Source organism: Rousettus aegyptiacus, unplaced genomic scaffold (assembly GCF_014176215.1).
Source record: "Rousettus aegyptiacus isolate mRouAeg1 unplaced genomic scaffold, mRouAeg1.p scaffold_m13_p_15, whole genome shotgun sequence".
NCBI lineage: Eukaryota > Metazoa > Chordata > Mammalia > Chiroptera > Pteropodidae > Rousettus > Rousettus aegyptiacus.
In genome coordinates this window covers 42,117,541-42,138,718 of record NW_023416290.1, presented here as the reverse complement: position 1 = coordinate 42,138,718, position 21,178 = coordinate 42,117,541, and the positions used below count along the sequence as shown (strand labels likewise).

The window sequence follows — 21,178 nt, the reverse complement described above, 5'->3', positions numbered from 1 at the left end:
ATTTCAGATTTAGAAAGGGTAGGATTTTGTGATACATTAAAAAAAATAGGTTGAGTAACAAGAAATTGATGGACAGTGATGTCAATATTTAAAACTGGAAACAGCATTGACATAGAAAACTCAAGAAGTGGAAACAATGTGTCCTGAGATATCTTAAATAGTTCTTTTTCAAATTTCATTAAATTGATTAGGGTGACATTGATTAATAAAATTATGTAGGTTGCATGTATGCTATTCTAGAATACATCATCTATATATTGCACTGTGTGTTCATCACCCAAAGTCAAATCTTCCATCACCATATATTGACCCCCTTTACCCTTAAATACCTTCACCTCCCCACCCCCTTCCCTCTGGTAACCACCATATTGTTGTCTGTGTCAATAAGTTTTTGTTTTTCTTGTTTATTTGTTGCTTTCACAGTTATATATCCCACATGAGTGAAATCATATGGTTCTCAATTTTTTGTTTGTTTGTCTGATTTGTCTTATTTTATTGTGCCATAAATAATGGGGATATTTTGGAACTCTGGAGATTGATAAGGCTTGATTTGTTGATATGGCTGTTATCAACATGCGAGGCAGTAAACTGGAAATAGACTAGATGAAATATAAAATAATGTGAGAAATACAATGGCTAAGAAATTCTTGAGAATAGCTACACATCTTTGGAGAATGCATGATATCAGTCTTTTTTTTTTATTAGTCACTAAATTGAGATTAAGAGGCATCTGCAATTTTACATACAGGCTGAACAAATAAACAAGGAAATAAGCATATATGAAATAATGAATAAAGAAAGTGCTTAATCATATTTCATTTCAGATTGTGGATTTCTTGAAGTTAAAACACAAGTTAGTTTCCAAACTTAATAAGTTGTATGCATTAAATATGTACAGCTTTTTACATGCCAATCGTACTTTGATAAAGTGACATAAATAAAATATAATAACATAGAATAACATGACAAACACAAAGTACAATAGTGAAGAATTGATGCAGTGTTAATTACAGTTATAGCCTGTAACATAAGTTTAAGAAAATGAATTAGACATTGTATAGGGAAAAACTGTATTTATTTGAGACACTAAATATATCTAGAGTGAATAAGCAGAGTGTGCAAATATCTGGTCTGAGAGAAGGCTCATCTAATAACTACCCTCTTTTATTAAATTTATTGGGGTGACATTGTTTAACAAAATTACATAAGTTTCAAGAGTATAATTCAATAATAATATACCATTTTTAATAACTACTCTTTATTGAACTTTTAATATTTGCCAAGCATTGTGCAAAAATCTTCCTTTATAGAGAAACACATATGTAGTTATAAATGGATATGTTTATACAATCAGTATATGCTATGCACAAAGCTTAATAAATATTTGTATTCTCATGTTATGTATGTTGTCCTAAGAATCAATTTATTCTTGACTAAAATTTTGTAAAAACTTCATTTACAAACCTTGTAATGCCAGATTACTCAAACTAGAAAGTGATGCATTATATTCTTTGAAAATGAATTGCTTATTCACTCAAAACTTACTTTGGAAAGAAAACGAAACATATATTTAAGAGAGTTTTGTTTCCTCTTCATGAAGAGAGGTAATAAATAATTTCACCCATAATTAATTTACCCATAGATAATTCAACCCTCAGAAAATACCGAATGCCTACAACACAAAGTCCCTGTGCTAGGTGTTCTATGAAGGTAAAATGAACTAGACAAAGTCTTTACCTTAAAGATATTTTCAATCTAATACAATGAAAGCACAGTATACACATGATGGCAATACATGTTATACTCTATTAATTTAACAGATATTTAATACCACTACAGTTATTCAGACATATAAGAATAGTAGTAGCAGAGAAATAATAATGAGAATGTTCCCTGTATCATTCAGGGTCTTGGGAAAAAGAGATAGTGCACATCAATTAATGTAAAAAGATTTAAAAAATGGTTCCAACAAAGGTATGAGGAAACATGAGAGAGAGAGTGCAGGCCTTGGGGCCAGTATGAATGATGCATCATTGGCCCTCTTATGAGTGAAGGGGTGAAAGGCGAAACAAGAAAAAAGAAAGCCAAGTGGTAGAAACTCTGGCTTTGGGTGGTGTAAAGAGGTCAGTCTTGACAACACTACTGTACAGAGAAGTCAAGAGAATAAATAGCCCAACTTCAATCTCCCCTGTCTTGATAGGTTGCTAGTGCTCATTATTAGTCAAACCCAAGGAGAAGCTAGGAGGCAAGATTGCCTGGTGAAGTGAGCTAAGCTATCCAAAACTCTCCACAAGGTGGGGCAGAGTAGGGAATTAACCTGAAATGGCAAGGAAAAAATATTCCACGTACTCCTATAACTCCAACTAATTATGTTACCTCTGGCCTGGGTTTTTTCTCCTTAAAGCCAAAACAAAACCACCCCCTTATAACAAAGACAGTATTTCCAAAAGAAATGCTAAAATATTAACTGAAACATGAATTAATAAATGTTTTCCATAGAAGATATTTTTAAAGTAACTTTTTAGACCAAGACGGAATGAGATGATGGGGGTGCCTTACAAGGTCAGTTAATCTTCTGAGTCAAAAGATAGATATGTGGTGAATTATTTAAAGATATATGGGAATTTAGACTAAAGCCATGTTCCTATGAAAATAATAGCTGTAACCTTGACAATGAATAAATACATATTGGTTTTCCCAATATAGCAAGGTTTCTCTTTCAGAATAGGATATTAATTATCCCATGTTTTACAGCAGGATGTCAATGTCATCTTTCTAAAAGAGAAAAATATTTGTTCAGAAACAGTTTTATCTTCATAAACTCTGTGAGCAAAATCCATGTTACTGAAGTGAATGTAAAACCGAGTGGGAATAAAGGGCAATGAAGTTTGGAGAATAAATCTATTTTTTATTTGCTTGTTTGTTTCAGCAATTTTCTAGAATTAAGGAATCAGAGTCAGGAAGTGCATCATTTCTCTCTCATTTCTTCCCCACCTACAGCTCCAGGGACATCAATTAGTCACAGTGGCCCTATGAAAAACAAACTGCCAATTAACAACACCAGGAGAGCTCCCTCTAAGCCACTGTAGAGCATTGCCCAGGGAGCCCAGCTGGTTTCTGATAAATCTTGCCCAGCATTTACTTGAACACATTCAGAACAATAAAAATGTTGAAGAAAAAAACCACTATGCAAATTATAACTATTTTTTTTAATTTGAAAATTTTAAAAATAATTAGCTGGATAAATTATTACATTGAAGTGTTCTATATTATTCTATATTAAGTGCATAACACCTCGATTATGAATAAAACATATCTATATTTAAGCCAATATTCAAAACACTGAGTGAAATGAGTTTATTATAATCTCCTAAATCCTAATAAGCCACTTTTCAAGTAAAGAGGAAGATTTAATTTGACATTGCAATACAGTAATTTCTGTCTCAAAAGTTGACAAAAATATTTCACTTTTCTATTTTTTCAGTAAGATAACTAATGGATGGCTTCCTCATTAAAATATCTCACATCACTCAGTTAAATATATAAATAAATTCAGTAATTTGATATGATATATTGTTTTATATTAATGCAATAAATGTAACTACAGATATAACTTTTAACAATAACATATAATGTTCCTAAATGTTAAGCTATTGTAAATAACTGTTCACATTATCAGCCCTCTACAGAGACTCACATAGTGTATTTAGTTTAATAACATCATTTATTTGAAATCCCAAGTGATCTTTATTGACAATAATGTGTATAATAAAAATGTATGAAGCTAACATACATAAATTAAGAACTATTTCTGTCAATTCTCCTGGCATGATTTTTAATGTGCTAATTTATGGAGGGAAGATGAATTGTCAAGTTAAATTTCTTTAGCCAATTTGATTTGTTCCAGGACTTATATTACTGGTTATATTTAATCTCTGCTCATAAAGTGTTATTATATTGCTCATGTTGCTTATGGCACTGATTACCCTTACTGCAAAGAAAATAATAATTTTAATCTTAATTCTGTACCTGTGAAGGATCATATAAAATAAATTGTCAAAATGTTAGTACATTTTTTTCGATATGTATTGTTTTCTCCTTTTTTATTGTTCCTTTTTGTTTGTTTGTTTGACCCTCTCCACTAAAATGTAAGTGAAATGAGAAATGCTTGATTCATCCCTATAACCCTGGTTCTGAGAAATGCGTAGGGATGTTTTTTATGTGAACGATTGCCATTATTTATTGATTGCTTTAAACCATATTAAGTCATATATGGAATATATTCTCTTCTTGAACACGGTTTCTTTACAAACACTTAATGAATGTCCTATCCTTCATCAAAGCCCAAGGTAAATATAATTTACTTTAAAAAGCTATGCCTGATTCTTTTTTAACTCTCCCAGATCACCTGAAGTTAATCATCTTGCCTTTCCCTCTACCTTTAGAGAAGCGGTCTCTAACTTTTTGGCACCAGAGATCGGTGCTTCTATGAGAATCTAATGCCTGATGATCTGCGGTGGAGCTGAGGCAGTGATGCTAGCGCTGAGGAGTCACTACATATACAGATGAAGCTTTGCTCCCTTGCCCTGGGCTCACCTCCTACTGCGTGGCCCAGTTCTTAACAGGCCACAGACCTGTACCAGTCTTAGAGAACTTTGCTAGTTCCATCTCTTTTATCTTTTGTAGTTAAGCTATATATAAAAGTGTTTTGTTTTGTTTTGTTTTGTTTTCCTAAATATCATATAGTAGACATGTACTTTCATTAGTTTGGCATCCTTTCCTTTTGAAAACTACATGTCAACTTGTTTCACTTTCTTTGCTATAGATGTAGGGTTGTAGGTTAGCCAATACAAGTCATTTTTAGAGATTGGTGTGGATGCTGGAGCAGAGAGACTTAATTTCTTTTTCTTCTAAGAGCATGTGCTCGTGTCAAGGGCTACAAAACCCTAAACCACCGAAGCCGCCTCTATTGACACATGGAGAAAGCATGCTTGAGACTAAGACAAATAATAGTAAAGCAAAGAAGACAGACAGTGGAAATGGAAATATTACTTGTTAAAAGAAGAAAAATATAACTAATTAGTGATTAGGGAAAATAAATGCTCATCCCTTGAATGTTCTGTACTTTTTAGAGTACCACACTATGTCATTTCTCACAGAACTTAACCACGCCCTTGTATTGCTTGTGTACTCAATTGTTGCTTCTAGACTTACCAGTTTTCAATACTCTGCCAATGGTTATTCAACTATTCACATTGTCTGCTACATCAATTCTAAATTTGCCTGCTTATTTTCAAAATATCCCTATCAGCTTCATAAGTGGGACCTATTAATTGTTATTCTATAAGCTCAATGGCAGTAAATATTTGCCTCGTTTTTTTATCCCCTTATACATTCTTAAAGAATGCTCAATCAGTGCTTATTGAATGAGTGGCATAAATAATTATTCAAATAATATTTGGAGAAAATATTAATTTTATTCAGTTAATGCACTGAAAAAATTAAGGATACCAATAAGATAATCTCTGCAAACAGAACAGCTTGTCTACATGACTTATCTCCTTGGCTCGTATGAAGAATTTATCACAGATATTTAGATTATAAATCATTAGTGGTAAATAATTGACATTCATTTTATGAATAGTATTATAACATGTATTTCAAGACATATCATTATGCTTTATAGCAACTAGTGTACATAAATATTTTTAGCATCTTTAGTATAGCTTTTGGGATAGAAATTGTTAGTTGCCTACTTAGCATTCTGTCCTTCTCTCTTCCTTATAGAATCTAAACTCTTCATGTCCACAACTATCCACCTTGCAGCCTATATTAGGGGTGAAACTGAAAATCTAGTCATTCTCATATTATGCCGAAGGGTAATCCCATTTATCTTGTCAGGAATCATTTCAGAAATAGGCACATTCTACTCTGGCCAATGAAGTATGAAGAGAAATTTGATGGGAAGCTTTCTTGATCCTATCAAATTCTTCAGGAAGATATGGTCTTATTTTTTTATCTGGACGTGATAAGGCCTTGATGTGCTAAAGCCACCTTACTACCAGTGTGAGAATGAAGCTAATGCAGAGGATGGATGAAGAGAGATACAGAGGGGGAAAAAAAAAACAAAAAACATTCAGGCCTTTGATTGAAGTTCTGTGCATAGGTACATCAACTTCCTGTAATAAACTTCCACTTGAAATGTTATAGTGTGCTTGGTAAGTACCTTTGTAAAATTTATATTCATTAAGTGAAGGAATAAACCAAATTCATCTCCTCTAAGTGAAGGTAAAAAACAATACAAAACAAAACAAAACAAAACAAAAAGTAAGCTAGATTGCAAAAATTTCTAACTCATGATGCCTTCCCATAAGAACATGACTTATTTTGTAAAAATAGTTCCCTAATCACTCTCTTCTCAATGAAAACATGTTTTGATGATTTGCATGGGCATCAGGGACTCATAACATTCCTGCTGACTAGAGCCATGTGAACATAACTGTCAGCAGACAACTGTTCCTTCTGTTTTATTTGGTAAAAGTACTATTTCTAAAAAATATGATAGCTTTGGGAAATCTTCTCATTCTCTAAGTATCCAAATTGAGCTTATATTTATGATTCCTCTAGTATATGATTCTTGATTTTTTAAAACAATATTTTGATTTAAAAGATCCAGGACTTTTTCAAGTTTGCATATCTTATATAATAAAATATAAGAATGTAGATAATGTGTCTTAATTTTTTCCAGGGATTCATAAAATCTCTTCTAAACTCTTCATAATATGATGTAATGTCATTATAGTACAGAAATGAATTATACAATTTTGTTATAGGAATGTGAATGAGAATATTTGCTAAATGCTATGATTGAATAGCTTTTCTCAAATATATTTAGAAAAAAATAGACATGTGATATGTAAAACATAATAAAAAATATATTGAAGCTATTGACCAAAGATTGCAGACCAAATCTAGTTTTCTAGGTAAACAGAACATTAACCTTCTCTCATATATACTGTAGATTTACTTTAATCTTCTCTAAGAGGAATTTTCTAATACAGAAGCACAATTAACCTACCCCTGAATTGTCCTTAGAATTCCAAATCATTTTGAATTATCTATAAAGGTGTATCGATAATAGGTCATTATATCTTAGAATTTATAGGTGTGCCAGTCTTTGTAACTAATTTAACAATCAGAACGAATTAAATTAATCAAGTCGATTTTTTAGAATTAAAATGGCTTTAAGTAAGGCTTTTGTTCTAAGAAGAAGCATGGACTTGTATACACACATTTCCAGTAGGATAGTCTTAAAATTAATAATTTCATCAATAAATAACTAAATATATCAAACATACTTAAATGGACACCTTGGCTATTTCTATGTTCCAGTTTTTATATGTGGCTTCATTAAAAGGAAAGACAGTCTCTCATTGAAAGTATAGAGTAATGACTGCTGTAACATCTCTTAAGTGAAATTATTTTTTAAGCAAGATAGGTTGGAATGGGTTTATAAAAAGTAAGTATATATTGTATATTATATGCTCCTATTAATTTAGTAATACTTCAATGAAATGACAGTAAAATTTTATGTAATTCTTTTCTTTGATTATATGTATCAAAATAAAAATAATACCTGCTTAAATAACAGAGAACATTCGTTTATTGTGAAAATCTTTCTTTTAGCTAGCATCTATACCATCAGTTAGCATTCCATACTGTTGTAATCAATTGACAGCCTTATAAATCACCATTGTATAAAAAATTTGGTCTGAAATAACTTTTTTGTCCTTTTTTTTCCTGTGGAAGTTCAGAGAATCAATATATGATTTATATGTCTTAATGTGGAATAATTTCCAAAAATCTTTCTCAGGGCAATAATGCATCTGCTATGGAGAAGTATAATCTATGTTTTTCTACTTTTAAATACTATCATGCCATTTTCAACTACATGTTTGATTATTCTCTTTTTGTTTTGTGGTTCTAGTATAATTTGTTCCCTGAAAGATAAGGAATAATTTAATAAACAATATTATTAAACCATTTGATCTAACGGATCGCAAATGTTATTTGATATGTCTTAAAATTCCATTTAAACATTTCAATTCAAATAAAAATGAGTGATGGTGGTGATTCAAACTGCACTCTTATATTTGTGTTCACAAATGCTGGTAGCTTCTGGTTCTGGAACACTTTAATGTTTTTACCTCAACGTTGAGTACAAAAAATGTCATTTTTTATAAGTGCTAAAAAGAGAAAATTGCTGGGATGCCTAGATTTAGTGGCAATGAAACAGAGTCAAGATCTTATCATTAGTCCCGCATCAAATTAGGGGGATGTCTTTACTTCTACAAGTCTCTATTCCTGTGTTATGGACTAATTAATATTATTTTACATAACCTGAAGAATTTGTGTGATGAAAATGTTAGTTCGCTGATGTGAAATTGCTTCAATGGCTATAATGTTCTAAATAGTATTAGACATTTAGTGAATCTCAGATCAGATATGAATAATTTTGCTATGTTCTAATGTATCTTATTAATGTAGAACACATTCAAATTTTTGCACATATATATAATACTCATTCTTGAATCATGGTTTAAACTGCAGGGGTCCCCAACCCCTGGGCCACAAACTGGTACTGCTCTGAACCTGTCAGGAACTGGGCGGCAAGTAAGAGGGGAGCGGTAGGCAAGCGAGGGAAGTTTCATCTATATTTGCAGCTTCTCTCCAATGGTAGGTCACTGTCTCAGCTCCACCTCAGGTCACCAGGCATTAGATTCTTATAGGAGCACCGGTCCCTGACATAGGAACATCTCCTACTATGTTGTAATAACCAGCCTAAGATGCTATAGTTCTTAATAGATGAGATGTGGATCAAATCATTATTAGAATATTTTTATATTCTTCAAAAGATAGTAAAATATGTTATTTGTTATAATCTACTTGTTCATCGAAGCGCTAAAAATCATACCTTAAGGTAATCATAGCTTATTTTATTATTGAAATCACATGTATGTCAACTCCTATTCTTAAGTTTTTGTATCACTATACTCTAGCATAGTGTGACTAGATGAGATGATTTTGAGAAAATGCTATGTCTAACACTTATAAACTTTTTCAAGAATAAAGTATGTTGGAATGTATGCTAACATATGCCCTGACTTGGAAAATCATTTATACTTGTGGAATATGTTATTAGTTAAAATGATATACAAGAAACATAAACATCTTGATTTTCTTTGTACTTCAATTAGTTCTTGAGAATGTTTGGAGTTTTTTGAAAAATATTGAGAATTTTAATAACTAACATTTAGTATGTGCCATGCCTTGTACTAAAGCTCTTTTACATGAATTAATCCCTTTTCCCTCAAAATTGAACCATGAGACATGTAATAATTCTTGGGTTCTCATGGGACCCAGCAATAAATACCCCTGTATTCAAATATGGTTCTAAACTGAGATGGAAAACAAACAACAAAAGAAGATCATACAGTAAATCTAATATTACCTCTTCCTGTAATAAAGAAAACGGAGAATGATGTGGCTAAAATGTGAGAAACAAGTTTGCTTATTCCCCATCTGCCAACTGAGGGAAAGTCTAAGTTTACTAGGAAGGACAAGAGAATTAGTATGACAGATTTCGGATATTTCATAGATTAGCAACACCCAGTTGAAAATTTTCGATCAATGTTTGTCTTCACCAAACAGGTAACTCCCCAGGTAGTAGTTAAATACAGATACAATGACCAGAGTTGTAGAGGAAGATATCTTTTTTAGAAACAGTAGAATAGGGGGGGAAATTTTTCCTCCACAATAACATGGTGGGCTAACAATCATTCAGCTCTACAATAGTTTAGGACTAGTGAAAACTTTTATTTCATTTCATTTTTAAAACATCCTATTGTAGATGAGGAAATTAAAATTTATAAAGTTAATTTCATCCTGAACAAACAAATTACAGATTTGTGAGCCAGGATCCAAACCTATATTTTCTTATTTAAAATGTGTACTTTTCCAGGTGAAAAATAGTAATTAGAGAACTGAGTACTACAAAGCTTCTTAAATGGGTTAACTTTGCTTCAACATAATTTGTGCTTTGAGAGAATTAGTATCAATATTTTATGGTAATTTATTTTATTATTCCTCAAATTTGCCATTATGTTGATAATCATCAGAGTTACCAGAATTGTTTACCAGCTGCTCACATTATAGTTTTGGCTCAAATTTGAAAATTCAAACTGAAAATTCAAACAAATGTAGATAAGCTTTCCAATATGACTCCTGAAATGAAGATACTTATGGTTCATTTACTACCTAACATTCAAATAATTCCAAGTCAAAATCATATGCCATGATTCCTCTTTTCAAAACACAAGATAAAGACAACAATGGTGACATGCATCTTTGCCTTAACAAAACTGAGGTACCCGTTATGAATAAATTTGCTACAGACTTGAAAATCTAAAGAAAATAATTAACTAAAAATCTTCTGTAGATATCAAGATAAAATTCCTGAAGCCAAGACATTACAACATAAAGATTCAAAAATTGCTTTATTTCTTAAATTTATGTATATTAGACTTAAACTATGAATATAAATTAGAATTTTGTGTGACAATTCCATGAGTGAACTCCAGGGCCAACCCTATAATGCATTTTTGCCACCTTTTAAGTAATGTTTCTTTTTGTTTCTCTGCTACTAGTTGATAACACTTTACTTATATAGGTTACCAAACCTGGCGATATAGGCTTTTGTGTATCTTAAATCTGAAGATTTACAAAACTCCTATGGAAAAATGATTTAGGCGGGCTGTTAATGGGTTTTGGTTACATTACACACATACAGAGGCTTGCTTCATAATCTTTAAACAAAACTCAAATATAGAAAAAGATAAAAATATTAAATAAAAATGGTATAAATAGTATAGTTTACATTAGTCATAGATTATATTCTAAACTTGTAAAGGCAAGTTTATTTTGCTTATTTTGATGATACATATCTTACTTACTATTTAGCCATGACGTGATAGGAATCTTTTTTTTTTAATTTATTAAAGTATAGTTTTAAAACGTCTAGAATTTCTTTTTAAATAGCCTTAAAGAAAGACAAAAAGGGGCTTGTTTTCTAGTTATTTTCTTTTCTTGGAAGGAATCTTTTTTTTGAAATAAAGTACCATAGTACCTAGTGTATGATAAGAACTTAATAAATATCATTTTCATGACTGTCTGGAAATTGTCTTTAGTTATATAAAATTTTTCTTTTCTTAGGGACAATGCTAACAGAGACAATTTTGTGTGAATTATAAAAATGGTGGCATTTCCTTCTGTTATTAACAGCCTTAGGCCAGAGTTCATGGCTTAAGCATATGGAGCTCTGATTTGTAAAACTAAAACCCTGTGTCACCTAATGAGCATAAAAAGCTTATGTTAAAACATTAGGGCCATTCATGGGATATTGAAGCAAGACTATAACCTATGTTGGTCAGCCATAAACTATTCTATTTAAGAATGACCCAGTTCATGAATTAGATAAGCAAAGCTTTGTGAATAGCAGAGAATCAAAGTTCTGCCACAACCATAATTTATTCCCAACTTTGCACCCACCAAACCACTGTCCTGTTGCACATGCCCATTTTGCTCTGGCTAGTGCCCGAGGAAATTTGATGGATTTGGATTAGGAATTTGATAGATTCCATAGTTCTCCATCTCAAACCAAGGTATCTGGACTGTGCTGTAATCTGGACACTTGCAGAAAGTCATGTTCTAGTCATTAGAAGGGAGGAGGCATACATGCTTGTATGTTAACATTTATTATTCAGTACACCAAATCTTACTGGAAAGAAAAAAAGAGATCCATAATAGATTAGATCATCACTATATAAAACTTCAGCTTTGGTCTACAGCCATGCCACCCTAAATGTGCCAGATCTCATCTGATCTTGGAACCTAAGCAGGGCCGGGCATTGTTAGTACTTGGATGGGAGACCACCTAGGAAGACCAGGTGCTGCAGGCATTTAAAAAAAAAATTCAGCTTTATAAATTTACAAATTAAATTTAGGAGTCTACTCACTAATGGTTCTGTTCATATTTATCGAAATAAGATAATGTAGAGAAAACAGCATAAGTTTTCTCAGAAATATCAAGGCAATTCACAGAGAAGAGTCTGTGTGTGTGTGTGTGTGTGTGTGTGTGTGTGTGTGTGTGTGTGTGTAATCTAGATATGGACTTCAGCAATTTCTTAAATTTTGTAGCAGAACTCTTCCTTTCTGTTTGTGTTGGGGTCCCATTGTCCTCCTGTTGCTATAGATGAACCAGTGTTTGTACCTGTCTCTTCACTGAGACACCTGTTTTTCCTTAAGATTTCATACTACCTGCATGCTCTTTGACCCTAGGTCTCTAATAGGTCGTATAAAATTACAGCAATGTAGGTTCTCCAGCCCTTCGTAAATGGTAGGAGAGATAGATACTTTCCCTAGCTTTCTACATAGGGGCAAGCAAGTACTATCTGGAGACACATTTTTTTTGCAAGCTTTCCTAAAGGCAGAGGCTATATCTGTCTGGTTTGCCATTGTATTTTAACACAGTGAATTAACAGAGTCATGTATCTATTCAGACAGAAAGGGTGTATAGTTTTTTAATAATAAAGAACACATTACTATGCTGATATTCTATTAACTCAATAATAAATTATCTACTTGACAGTATCCCTAATAAACTGTCTACTTCGTACCTTATACTTTATTTTTTTTAACCAATAGTGAGTTATTAGCATGTTCACGAAGCATCCTTTTCAAGCCACTTGCCTGTTTCAACTGTTGCAAAACAAACCATCACAAATATTAGTGGTTTAAAACAACAGTGATTTACTATCTGCTTTTTAATATTATTGATGGGTCTTTTACTCTACGTTTGTCAGCTGAGTCATTCACATGGCTGCATGGCAATAGGAGAGAGGTCTCAATTTTCTTCCACCTGTCTTTTCTCTTCATGTGATGTCTCACTTCAGGGAGTCTCCATGCAGACTCTGTATAACAGGATAGCCCAGACTTCCATAATAGTACCAGACTTCACAATCCAAATCCTGTGAAAGTACATGTCTTAGTCAGCTTGGACTGCCATCACAAAATACTAAGACTGGGTGGCTTTAAAAAAGAGATTTATTTCTCACAGGTCTGGAGGCTAAAAGTCCAAGATTGAGGTTCCAGCCAATTTGGTTTCTTGTGAGAACTGCCTTCTTAATTTGCAGATAGCCACATTCTATATCCTTACATGGCCAGAGAGCGAGATTTTTGATGTGTCTTCTTAGAAGGATGTTAATCCTATTGGATGAGTGACTCTTCCCTATTTCCTAATTTAATCTTAATTACTTCCATTAAAGGTCCTATCTCCACATGCAGTCACAATGGGGTGAGGGCTTCAACATACGAATTTGAGGGGGGACATAAACATTATGTCCAAAATGGTGCATATACATCTGTTCACAGTGCTAAGACCTCTTTGACCATACTCAGAAGTCATGTAGTTAAGCTCAGAGCAGTGTGGGCAGGACTACACAAGGTCGTGAATAAAGAAAGGAAAGATTCGTTGGGGATCACCAATGTGACATCACCAGCTAATGCCACTGAAAATGACAACCACACTTTCTTTGTCCAGTTTACTATTATTTTGAAAGATTTATCTTGTCCTCTCATGAGGAAGCCTTCTTTAATCAACCGCTGAAAAAGATCCCTCTTCTTGTTCCCATATTTCTTATTATAGTCAGACTAGCACAAAGCCTGGTTATAGCAGTCTCCAGAATAAGTAAAAAACTCCAAAAAAAACATTTTTATTCATGGTGAGAATAAATATGAATATTGAAAACAATATCTCATGCTTCTGTTTTTTTTTTATTCTAATCTTGTCAGTATTTGTGTATATAAAAGGGGCTGTCCACAAATTATAATAACTTATACAGATTGTGTTCTGCTCATTTGGGAAAAAGATCTCAGAAACAGTTTATTCTACCCATTTAAAAAGTTATTCTTAAAAATACCCTAAGCCATCTTGTGGCTGGACAATGTATAATGACAATAAATAGATGTGTTTAGAATTATTGGTTCATCACTATAAAGTAAGTTACAAACCATTTGCTAATGTACTAATTCAAAAAGAAATATATAAATAATACATAGTGTGGGCCTGATGCTAGCCATTGGTGTCTTTTAATGAAGATAACTGCTATATAGAAGTAAAAAAATTAGTTTATCTATTCTTAACTAAAGTTTCTTATGATCATTATTTTAGACACTGTCTTATGTTCCTACATTTCATTCTAATCTGGTATCTTCTGCTATTGCACTTGATAACCCAATTATTCTGCATTTTTCCTCCTTTTATTTCCTGTCAGTCTTAAGATACAAAAGTTTCTGATTTACTTGCTCAGAACTCAGCAACAGTGCAGTCATCTTCCTCATATTAAGAGCTGCTGCTTATATCTGTATGTTAGTCAGAATTTGGAATGACATGATTTTCTGTGTGCTATTTTGGAATACAAATGTGTTTTTCAGATGCCCTCTGTCCATGAATGCCCTTGGCAAGTTGCCTGGTATTACTGCAGATGGGGCATTTGGGAAAGGTGGTAGAGTTAATAAACATGCCAGCCTTTAAGCAACTAAAAAAAAAATCATCCAACAGATGGATTATTGCATGTAGAGGAACATGACTCAAAAGCCTTCTCATCTTAAGTTGTTTTCTGAATCTCAAAATTGAAAGCATATTCCCCCTCCTCATATTGCTCTCCTCTCCATCTCACTTAACATGTGCCTACTCCTCGCCTTCAGTAAAAACTGCTACTTGTAGCCTGAAAATTACCTATACAAGTTTGCACAATTTAATACTCACATCATATGGATTATAACATACCGTGATGGTCCTCGTTTGAATAAAGTTCTGTTTGGAAGCATTCTAAATGGCATAGAAGAAGTTTTTTATTTTAACTGCGTATCAGTGCAGATAGAATTCTTTAAACAATTAAATCACTCCATCTGCGAATTAGTGATTACATCTCTGTAATCCAGATGTCAGTGTTTCCCCTATCTAAACTCACTTCCCCCTAATGCATTTGAGAAAAGGAGGCTGGTCCATGTAATGTCCTGAATGCTGCTTCAGTACAATTCATAAGCTTGGTGGTAGATACTGTTGACCTTGGTGATGGTCATAAAACAACTTTCAGGATTGACTTTCTGTACAGATAAAAGGATTCTATAATAGCATGGACATCAGAAATGCCCCCTTACTGCCTTATTTCTTTATGCCCCAAGTCATTACATTTAAGAGCATCGGTCTTACTAAGAGCTCAGAGAATCAGAGTTTACATTACAGGAAATATAGTAAATTAACATTTCATATTAGACATCTCCACTCTTGCAATAACTGTGGCCGTACCATCTCTGGGAAATGAATTTTGCCAATGCCCTCTACTGACTGGCTCTTGCCTACTTTCATGTAACTCACCTCTCACACCTCCCTACACACACACACACACACACACACACACACACACACACACACATTCTTCTGTGATTATCTATTTATGTAATAGTTTATAAGTGTAAGACAGAACTTGGGCTATACAAAATAGTAAGATGCAAACTAGGCATACCTAGATTAGTGATAATGTAGGCATAATTATGATATCTTTATCATTCTTTTAGGTTTCACAATGAATGATGATGGGAATCACATCTGGAAATCTCCTTGGATTTTAATTCTGAGAAATCACTTTATCTCAAAATTTAATTACAGATTTTGAAGGTGTCCTACTCTAGTGTAAAAATCCAACTTTTTAATGCATTCTTTTAGAGGTTGCTTTCATAATATAGTCTTTAGGAAAAAAAATAATTTTAGATAATTGTACATATTTTCATTTATTTATTTAATGGTTAAATAATTTCTGAAGACATTTTTCTCAAAGTCAAGTATGTAAATCAGAGTAGTTAGTTCAGGCATTGGTGTTATCTTTTTTCATTATGTGATTCAGTTGAAAAAAAGTCATATGTTTCAGCGCATATATATTTCTTTTATTTAATATCCTTTTTATACAGAATACAGAATTTATTTTTAACAGAGAATAAAAGATAGTTTCAGTTTTTTTCTTTGAAAAGTTTAAGTTGTGTAAAATAATCAATAACTCATGATATTAAGCACTAATTATTATCTTTAATAAGTGGCACCGATTCACTTTTGTATTTAATAATAAATGTATTTTAAAAATACATATCATAAAAGGCTATAATTATCAGGAATTAGAAATTTTTCTGTAAATATTTGCCTGCTCCCTCCCTTTTTTTCCCCTGTTTGGACCATATAGATTAATAACATAATCATATCTTGGTTCGTGATATTCCAATCCATTCACAGATTGGATTGGAATATTTATTTATTAAGTAAGTTATTGTTAATAGTGTCTCAAACTCCCATGGCTTTAGTTTTATCAATCAAAACAAAAGCTAAGAGCTAGACAATAATATTAATCTAATTATGTGTCTTCCCAATCCTAAAAATAACAAAATCATGTGTGTGTTTGTGTTTATTTTAGTTTTCATTTTATGAGTATATAATGCTACATGTAGATCTTCAGCCTTTAATTGTTTCACTGATATTATATTGCTGCAAGAAATTGGAGTTCATTTCTTTTCTTTTTTTACAGTACTTTTTTGAAGCATTATTGCCATGTAAAAGCTGTATATATTTAATGTGTATGAAACTCGATGAGTTTGGAGATAACTGCACACCCTTGAAATCATCGCCACAATCAAAGCCATAGATACCTCCATCACCTCGCAAAATTACTCCCTTCTACTACTATTTTTATTATTGAAGAATTAAGAAAAGATCTACCCTCTTACAAAACAGCATTATTAGCTGTAGACACTATGTCATATAAAGAGGTCCAGAACTTATTTATTTTGCCTAACTGTAACTTTGCATAACCACAACTCATATGTATTGAGGGATGCTAACAGCATCTCAGAATAAGGCAGAGAATACAAGTTTAATTAAAACAGCTCCTCATATTTCCTGTTGCATAGATATTGACTTGGGAAAGATTGTTTTCTAGTTTTCAAGAATAAAATGTTTTTTTTTTTCCTTTGAGGATATTAAAAAAATACATAGATTTTAACAAAGAAACAGCATAGAAGTACCTTTCTTTTATGTGTGATACTGTGGTTTGTACCTATAAAGCCTGGATATGCTGCAGCCATTTGTAAACGCTGAGAGCAAAGCCGCCCACAGAAGTAACCTTTCGAGAATCACAGAGAAATAGAGCTGGTGCCATTGGATTAAAATAACCTGAAGTCTGTATTCCATCTGGATTTACAGAACAAAGTCCAGTAGATTTATTTTATTTTATAGGTCGTTTTGAATAAAGCTTATATTATTTGCAGGTGAAAAGAGATTAAATGATACAGACTGCAGGAGAAAAAAATAACTTTGTGAAGAGCTAGAGAGAGAATAATAGCATTAGAAGCAAGAGTATGCAAATGCCTTACATTTAAAAAGTTCTTGGCACATTCAAAGAAAAGAGAATCTCCTAGTGTTGGGCGTATAGCAGGAAAAGAGAGATGTGATACTGCATAAAGTTGAAAATCAAGGCAGAACCACATCATGCAAGCAAAGTCTTATAATCCATGATGAAGAGTTTGGATTTTATCAATAACAAGCCACTGACACAGGTTCAATGGAGAGGCTTTATAGTGTGTTTTTGTTTTGTTTTGTAGTTTTTGTTTTAATAGATTACTCTTTTATTTAGTAAAGAATCTATTGAAGAAGTGTAAAATAATTGAAAGAAGGAAAATAAATTTGGAGGAATAATAGATAACAGTGACTTGGGATAAAGTTAATGTCAGTGGAAAACAATAGAAATGGTCAGAATAAAATATATACTGGTAATAGAAGTAACAGAACTTTATAAAGATGTACGCGTTGGGGGAAAAGTAGTAGAAATAATCTATTTTTTAGCTGAGTCAAGAGGGTTGGTAGTACCATTTTCAACTGGGAATCCAGTGCACTAGTTTGGATTTATTACCTTTGAGAGTTTCTCCACAATTCCAACTAGAAATATCAAATGGATAGTTGGATAAAAAATATGCAACTAAAATGAGAGGTATTGGCTAAAGATGCATTTAAGAAATCCAGTTTTTAAAACTATTTCAAACTATGGCATTTGTGGTAATCTCGCAGGAATAGATTTTGGACAAAAAGAAAGGAAGAGTTCCCAGGATAAATCCTTGGGCAGCTTCAATATACAGAATTAAGAATAGAAGAAAGATCTAATAACGGAGGCAAAGAATGGAGGCCACTGTGAAAGAATAAACACCAGAAGAGTAAATTTTCAAATGAAGAAAGACTTGCAGTAGAATGGAGTGGCCACAGTGAGATTTAATAAGAGACATGCTATGTGCAGGGATAGAGAGGATAACCGAAGGGGGAGGTAGCTGAGAGAATAAGAGTGGGTGAGATCAGGCTCAAAGAGAAGGATTTGAATTTATAAGAACGTGGAAACATTCCATTTTAACAAGAAGGAAGTCAGAGAAAGCAAGCAAAGAAACAGGTAGGAATTTTGCACATGCTGTTAGGAGTATGTGGCTACATCCATCTGATATCTTACATCTTCTTAATGAAATATGAGGAAAGGTTATTAGAAAAATATACTTAATTGAGAAGTTATAACATAGATATATCAGATCATAGAAAAGTCAACTTAGGAAACCAACACTGATTCAATACTGTTAAGATAATGAATTTAAAATTAAATCACTGTATCCTGGTTCTGAAATTTACTTCAGCAAAGATCAGCCCCTAAGGTGAATATATGGAGAATGCATAGAAAAATTAAGATTAGAGTTGCACTCTGTAAATAATAAATGAGAAAGACAAGAAATGAAAAAGAAAGGGGATGATAAGGAAAAAGAAGACATAGCTGATAATATTTGCAAAGGCATGTTGATAATTATGTGCCATAAAATAAACTTTGTAAAGGAGAAAAAAAACAAAGTTGTGGATACTAAAAGGACATGGAGTCAACGTAATCGAAGACCCAAAGAGGTTAATTATTTGTCATGCCAGTACTATAAGAACAGTGGGAAGATGATTAGAGAATGGGAGCTTGAAATGATTTCAGAGGTAGTGTAATTTCTGGGGGAGGGGAAGCAAGCACTTGGGTGTTATCACAAAGTGATAGAATTATTTTTGTGGGTAATGAGTTAATCTCCCTGTTCTGTACTTCATATTAGCAAAAGCAAACACCCCTTTTTATTGTATAATATTCCATCGGGTGATTCTATCATAATTTATTTTACTAATCCACTATTTTTATCTTCCCGTTTTTTCTGTTACAAAGAATATAACCCATTAAAATATGACAGTTTTGTAATTTTGTCCAAGGAATATATTTAACAGTATATTTTGGTTTCCAGGCGTATCTTCCAGAAAGTTGAAACAAATCATACTCCTAGAAATATTTTATTAGAGTACAGTTTTCCCAAGACTTTCACCTACAACAAGTATCACAAAATTTAAAAATTTTTCAATTGAAAAGTGATGTCTATTTGCTTCAATTTGAATATTTTCAATTATAAAAGATTTGAGGCATATATTCTCATTTACATTTTGTTTCTATAGCAAGTTTGCTCATAATCTTTGTCCTATGTTGGATTATTCCCATTTTCTTATTGATTTTAATTGCATTGGGATAATTTTCGCTTGTAATATATACCACTGACAACACTGAAATTGTGTTAGAAATGTATTCCATGGCTTTGGATTTAGAAAAGTATCCATTTTGGACATCATCCTTCCTTTAAATAATTTCCATCTTTATGTTTTCCCACCTGAAAGCAAAATATATTCTATCATTATTGTTTCAAGTTTGTCTCTCTGGCATTTAAAGTTCTCAGAGAATGCACACCATTCTCCAAAAACACTATTTCATCTAAAAGGATTCTTTCTGCCTTTAAGCACATTCTCTTGGCACAGAGTAAGAAACTGGACAAAGCTAAGCCATGGAGAGCTGTTTTTCTGAGTTTTTGTTGTTGTTGTTGTTGTTGTTGTTGTTTGTTTGTTTGTTTGTTAATTTCTCCAGATAACTGGTTCAGCTTTAGGTTGATAACTAAAGCTCAGAAACCACTGTGGTTTCAACTATGTAGGCATATCTGAATCATGAAGAAAAAGAGAAAAGGAAATCCCTTAGAACTTTTACATTTCATTCTAGGTCTTACTGAAGTCCAGCAGAACTTGCTGCCTTTTCCTTAGTAGAAAATATCTTTCAGGAAAAACAATAAATTTCTATTTGATCATGATGTATAATCTTTTTAATATATTGTATTCAATTTGCTAGAATTTTGCTTAGGATTTTTGCACTTGTATTCTTTGGAGATACTGATCTGTAGTTTCCTTTTTTTGGGATGTTACCCTTAACAGGTTTTGGTATCAGGGTAATGTTGGTCTCATAAAATGTAGTAGTGCCTCTTCATTAGGATTTTGTAAAAGTTTGAGAAGGACAGGCATTAAACCATCTTTGAATGTTTGGTAGAATTCACTTTAAATTATACTACAAAGTGACAATAATCAGAACAGCATAGTGTTGGCAGAAAAACAGACACACAGACCAGTGGAACAGAATTGAGAACCTAGAAATAAACCCATATATATATGAGCAAATAATTTTCAACAAAAAAAAAGCCAAAAATGTACAATGGAGGAAATAAAGCCTCTTCAATAAATGGTGCTGGGAAAATTAGAAAACCACATCCAAAAGAATCAAATTAGATAGCTTTCTGTCACCATACACTAAAATTAACTCAAATTGATCAAAGAACTAAATATAAGACCTGAAAATATAAATTTCATAGAAGAAAACATAGGTACTAAATCATGCACCTTGGTTTTAGAAAAGATTTTATAAATTTGACCTCAGAGGGAAAGGAAGTAAAAGCAAAAATAAATGGACAGGATTATATCAAACTAAAAAGTTTCTGCACAGCAAAAGAAACCATAGACCAAACGAAAAGTTAGCGAACTGAATAGGAGAAGATATTTGCAAACAATGCCTCTGATAAGGGGCTAATATCCAAAATATGTAAAGAACTCAAACAACTCAACAACAACAAAAAAACCCAACACAATCCAATTTAA

The 21,178-nt window shown here is 32.5% G+C and overlaps 1 pseudogene; it reads left to right on the top strand.

Annotated features, from left to right (window-relative positions):
* The first annotated feature begins 11,898 nt into the window (after window positions 1-11,898).
* LOC118612251 lies at window positions 11,899-12,017 on the top strand (annotated as a pseudogene).
* The last annotated feature ends 9,161 nt before the right edge of the window (window positions 12,018-21,178 follow it).